Genomic DNA, 6467 nt, shown 5'->3' with positions numbered 1-6467 from the left:
ACATCAACCATTCAATTTCTAACTCCAAAACCTTGAATTGCTCTTGAGCAAAACAAAAACAAAAAAAAAGGTGTCGGGGGATGCTCTGTTGAGCAAATTGAATACTCCCTCGTGCAAAAAAGCAATGTTTGATCATGTTATTAACTTCTTATGGTTCAGATTGGCAGAATTCGAAGCTAAGAAATTCCACACCAGTAATACCGCCCGACATGCAAGCTGTGCTTAAGCGCTGCGAAAATCTGGAAAAGGAGGTCAGGTCACTAAAGCTTAACCTGTCATTCATGAATAGGTGAGCACAATGTCTGAGCACATTCTTAATTTCTGATCAAGATTTTACTAGCCTCATCTCTACTTCAGATTACCCAAGCTATCCCCAATTTCCTATGTAATTGCAGGAAGGATTCAGAACAGACCAAACAGATCGAGGACCTTCAGAAGCAAAATGAGGACATGGCAGAATAGAAGGAGCGGCTGCTAGAGGAAATCGAACGAATGGCCTCCAATTCCACCTGCATGAAGCTGACTAGTCCTTGCAGCGCTTCTTCACATACTAAATAGCAGTGGACATTGGTAAAGAGTCCCTGCTTCCATAGATACAGATACACACCAAAAATTATAGTTGATGGCCTGAATGTACCATTCTTTTCATTGGATATTCCTATTGTAAGTCTTTAACATGTACTAGCATAAACAAGAACAGATTGGGAATTGCTTCTGAATTCAATTTGCAATTCGTATGGTACCTTCAGCTGATGACAGAAAATGTTAGAAGAGTCGAACAAGAACAAATAAACTGGGGATTTCAGATATACAAGGACAGGATTATATTGTCTGAAAGTACTGCTGCAAGAAAATATTATTCCACAGTTTGATCAGATATGTCTAAGGATTTGATCCACAGAAGAAACACTCATAATTTCATACAAACATTTCGATAACACTATGCACTTATAAACAAGAAACGCTGGATTTTCAGAAACCAGGGCAGGAGCAATATGTTTTTCAGGGTTCAACTTCAGCATTGATCAGATATATTTCAAAAGGATTTGATTCAGATATATAGAAGCACGGCATTACATTTCATTCCAACAATTCACCGAACACCTAGCAACTAGCATCTCCAAGACCACTCCCCAATCGCTCGAGCTACCGATCAGAATTCAGACACATCAAGAACAGGAATTGCACATCTGAACGCGCACCAGTCGGTCAGTGCTTGGACCTCGGCGAGGTCCTCCTTGCCGCCGGCGCCTCCGCAGCCTTCCTCTTCGGTGAGGCCTTAGCATCAGCCACCTTCTTCTTCAGTGAGGCCTTCACGGGAGCTGCAGCAGCTGGAGCAGGAGCCGCCTCCGAAGCAGCGGCAGCAGTCTTCTTGGCGACGCCTTGGCCGGAGTGACGGCCGCGACCTTCTGCTTCTTCTTCTGCGGCGCGATGCGGTCGAACTCGTCGAAGAGCTTCCTGGCGCGCTTCCGCTTGGCGGCGGCGGCGATGGTCACGAGCGCCACCAACTCCTCGTCCTCCGAGTCGCTGGAGTCAGAGTCGTCCTCCTCGTCGTCGACGACCTCGCGACCGGAGGGCCCGCTCCTGGGCCTCGACCTCCTCCCTGTCCGACTCCTCGTCGTCGTCCGACCCGAGCGCGTCGAGGGAGGCGTCGGGCTTCTCCCCGGCGGCGCGGGCCTTGGCGTCGCGGCGCGCGGTGCGGCGGAGCTTGACGAGGTTGCCCTCGATGCGGCCCTGCAGGCGGAGGCGCTTGGCGCCGAGGCCGCCCATGGACCAGTGCGCCTCGCGCGCCCAGCAGAGGAGCGCGTCGGTGACGGGCGCCGGCGGGTCGACGCGGTCGCCGGGGAAGATGCGCGGGCGAGGGAGGCCGCTGCCGTAGAACCGGCCGGGGCCGAGCGCGACCACCATGGTGAGATGGGTGGGATCCGGCCGAACTCTCTCTGCTCGTGGATCCGGCGATCTGTCTGGGTCTGGATTGCGGCGGAGGGGGATGGGATGAGAGAGAGAGGAGTCATGGGGGAGGTTTATAAGTGAGAGAGACGCGCGTGGCGGGAAAACCGATAGGGAATTGGCGCCAACAAAATCTGTGTGTTTTTCTGCTATTTGATAAGCAAACTGGGCTCTCTCCCTCCACCTTGTCGTCTTGACAGTCGCCCGCCGTTGACCGGGCCGCCGACGGCCGCTCCGCTGCAATAGCTGGCTGAAGTGTGTCTTGGAAGGGTGTCGGAGTAGTTTAGAAGTAGTTTTAGGTGGTGTTGTCGGGTAGTATGTCGGAGGTGGTGTCATGGATCTTATCCGTGGTGTATGCCTCTGCTTCGCTGTGGCTCCTCCGAGTCGGAGGCGAGCGGGAGAAGAGGCGATACCATCTTCTTCAATAAAGTAGCAGCGGTGGATCTACGACGCTCTGTGCGTGAAGCCAAGATATCGAAGCTCTCCTGGCGGCGAGGGGAGAATGGCGACCTCTCGGTGATTCGCCTCTTTTTCTCCCGACCAGCATTGGTGGGGAGGGGGAGAATGGATGCGGTGCATCTCTCTACGCTCCAGTGACAAGATCCAAGTTAGTGGATGGTAGGCATCGATTCGGGATAAGCCTCTCCTCTGCTTCCCAACCTCACCACGGTGGTGAGAAGGAAGTGGATTTTGAAGCCGATGCCTCCTTGAGATGGTGTCGTCCTTTGCCTACGAGGTGCTATTCCTATGAGCTCAACCAAACAGCTGGCAATCACGCCGCTGCCACTAGTAGGAAAAGGCCCACCCATGGCGCACCAAACTGGTCTACACGTGGCGCAGGGGTCTGCGCCACGCATATCGGGCCAATAATGTTCCCTCACCCGTGGCGCAATGTGATGTGCGCCACGGCCATGTGCGTGGTCCAGTGGGGCAGCACAGATGTGCGCCATGGGCGGCAGCCCTATCGACGCGCGAGGGTGAAAGCTATTTTAAATATTTAAATGAATTTAGTGGGCATTTTAAATTTTTTCCATTGCATAAAAAGATAATTAATTTACATAGTCAAATTCGAAGAAAAAAAGTACTACTACGACCGTCGGCGGGCTATTCGCCGGCAGCGATGTCTCCACCGCCCACTACTAGTCCTCGTCGTCGTCCTTGGTGAGGTCGACTACCGTTGGCAATGTCCACGGGCCCTGCCCGGCGGCCAAGCAGGGTACTCAGGGTAGGCCCGAGGCACCTACTGCTGATGCGGTGGCAGCGGGACCATCTAGCCGCCCCACTGAGCCAGCGGCGGCGCGTGAGGAGGTAGCGGTGGAGGCGGCAGCAGCTTCGCCTGGTGCTCCGCCACGAGCGCGCTAAGCCGGAGCACGTCGTCCATGCTAGGCTCCTAGCTCCAGCGCTCGTCCTCCTCCAGCTTCGACAAGCGGAGGGCCTCGGCGGTGGTCGCGTCCTCGTCGTACCCCTCGGGGACAATGTCCGACTTGCTGTAGTCCTCGTCGTGATGGAAATCCCGGACGAACTCTGTTGCGCGGCGAGCCTCGTGCTCCCATGTGAAGAACGCACACTAGAAATAGCGTCGGTGATAGCTGCGATCCTGGCGCAGCGCCGGCGGGAGAAACCGAAGCCATCGGCGCACCTCCTCCTCGGAAGTCGGTCCGTCGACGAGCGTTTGAGGCACCGGCACCCTGGCCTGGCTCAGCCGCCACCCGCCTGGCAACGAAACGTCCTTGTAGAGGATCGGGTTGGCCTCCCTGAAAGAACATATCTCCTTAAGTAAGTGGTTTTGGTGTTGATGACAATGGTTATATTTAACTAATTATTTTGTATAAGAATTGAAGGTGTAGCAATGATCATTATGCCCAAAAGTTGAAGAGCTTGAAGTTATTATTTCCGGGAAATGAAATGATCTTCATATTCGAGCTTAGATGGAAGAAAGAAAAGAAGGAACAAAGGAAGAAAGAAAAGAAAAAGGAGAAGGAAATGGAGAGGATGGGCGAGCGGCCGGAGGCGCCGGCGGTACCACCGGCTTGCCCACGGCCGGAGCCTCCGGGCGTGGTACCGCCCGCGGTACCGCTAAGCGGCTCTTGCTCAGAGAGATGGTCCAGGGGGTTGGGGCACCTCGGCGGTACCCGGAATGGTACCTTAGCCGGAGCCTCCAGTCTCCCCCCCCCCCCCCGGCCCGTGGCTCCTCCCCTACGCGCCATGTCGCCTCCATCTCTCGCGTGCCGCATTGACCACGGCCGGTAGTACCGGACCAACCTGGCCGGTACTACTGGTCACACCATCTCCAACGGCGGGATCCCCTCGGGGTATAAAAGACTCTTCTTCCCAAATGGTTTTGACCAACAAAAATACCAAATCCGAGACCACCATTGTTGAGCTCAAAACGCCTAGATCTCTCTACTCCTCCACTCAAACTCCACCATACTTCGGGATTTGGTAGAGATAACCTAGATCTACTCGTCCACTAAAGGAATTTGTGTTTCATCAACATTCTTAGTGGATCTTTGTGAGGTGACCCCGAAGCTACTCTTCGTGTAAAGCTTCGTGGTTACATCTTGGTAGCCTCCAATTTGGTTGTGGATGTGTGCCCCAAGCTTTGTGTAAATGTGCTGGTTGCGACCTCAAGGCAACCGCTTAGTGGAGAGTGGGCTAGGTCTTTGTGGCGTTGCTCAGCGGAGAACTGGGTGAGCCTTCATAGCGTTGGTTGGCCTTCGTGGCACCACACCCCTCCAAACGTAGACGTACTTCCCTTTACAAGGAAGGAACTACGGGAATCATATCGTCGTCTCTCCGTGTGCTCCACCTCGGTTACGTCTATCCTCTCACCGCCTTTACTACTTGTATCTTATATTGTTGCTTGTATCTTGTCATATAGGTGAATTCACCTAGTTGTATATCTAGAGAATTTACCTTTGTGTCAAGCCTAATTTGAAAAATAATTAAAATTTGAGATTACACCTATTCACCCCCCCTCTAGGTGTCATACGATCCTTTCAATTGGTAGTTCTTATTCGGGCTTTACCGCCTAAAAGAGTATGGCCGAAGAGGGGTTGCTAGTTCGGAGCCCGCATCCATGGAGGACATTAAGGAGATGAAATCGTCAATCTCCTCGATGAATGACTCCATGAGTGAATTAAGGGAGATGATGATGAGCTTTATACAAGCCAATAAACCTCATATCCCTCCTACCACCACTACCGAGGTTGTCACTCCTATTGTGGATAAGACCTCCCTTGGTGCCCCTACGGAGGCCGAAACCAAGGATGGAGAGGGTAGTGGTGAGTCCCCTCCCAAGATAGATCCTAATGCAAATGGAGTGTACTCGGCGGTTGCTCCTCCGCCCGTGTACTCTCCGGATCCTCCCATTCCTCACCCTCGCATTAATCCACGAGGAGATCCACCGTCACTTAATCCTAATGCTTTTTCCTTGTGGCAAACCAAGATGAAGTCTTATTTAAATTCCTCGTGTATTGAACTATGGAGAATTGTTGTGGAAGGATACAAGCCTCACAATCCTAATGGTTTGTCTCGTAGGGAAGTGGTTGATTGTCAACTCAACGCCACCGTCTTATATATGATTCAACAAGCTGTTAGCGAGGATGATAGACCCTACATCGAGAAGGCAACAACCGCCAAGTGTTGTGGGTATACTTTATGGGTGTATCAACAGCGTGGCCTAGATCCGGCAAGCCCGGGTGGCCCATAGATGGTGATGATGGCATGAGGCCCATCGGGCGGCCCAGTTGTTGTAGATCAAGATGGATGAAGTCCAGCCCAGGTAACAGGAGCCGGATCTTAACCGCCCTATGAAGATAGTCGGATCTGTGAAGGCCCATGAAGTATCCGGATCCAATACGGCCAATAAGGAAAGGTGGATCCTTGACGTGCATGACAATGTAATATTCCGTAGTTAGGCATCTTGTATTCCGGCTAGGACTCTTCGTGTAAACCCTAGATCCGAGCGCCTTTATAAGCCGGATCCGGGGAGCCCTAGAGGCACAATCATAACTCATTGTAATAACGCGAAAGCGCCCGGATAATTCCGGACAAGCAGCGAGTAGGCCCTATCATCGTGCGGGTGTTCCGAAGCTGGGTAAATCGCGTACCACCGTCCCGAGGACTCTCCGCCCGATGGCCCCTACTTATTCTCTCCCTCGTGAGGATCCCTCCTCCGAGGTACCGTCGAATAGGCAACGACACCAAGGATGCTTGGGATATTCTCGCCAAAACATTCATTGGAAGCTCAAGCATGAGGCAAAATAAGTTCCAAGAGGTTAGCAATAAAGCCGAAGGATTCTACATGGAAGATGGTGAACATCATCGAGATATGTACCGCCGTCTCAAGGCTCTTTCTATCTCCTTTCGAGACCTTGGTGCCACTTATATTGATGATGATTGGATCAAGAGGGAGTACATCAATGCTCTATTGCCCTTTGAACCGGTCGATCTAAGGATTCTCAAGAACAAGCACAACTTTGAGCAAATGACCCCGAATGATGTCATGCAAGAAA

General features: G+C 52.3%; 1 pseudogene; it reads right to left on the bottom strand.

Moving 5' to 3' along the window:
- Positions 1 to 1170: 1170 nt before the first annotated feature.
- On the bottom strand, positions 1171 to 1908 carry LOC124668440 (annotated as a pseudogene).
- Between the last annotated feature and the right edge of the window lie 4559 nt (positions 1909 to 6467).

The sequence above is a fragment of the Lolium rigidum genome, chromosome 1, assembly GCF_022539505.1.
Source record: "Lolium rigidum isolate FL_2022 chromosome 1, APGP_CSIRO_Lrig_0.1, whole genome shotgun sequence".
Lineage (NCBI taxonomy): Eukaryota > Viridiplantae > Streptophyta > Magnoliopsida > Poales > Poaceae > Lolium > Lolium rigidum.
This window is presented reverse-complemented; position numbering and strand designations above follow the sequence as displayed.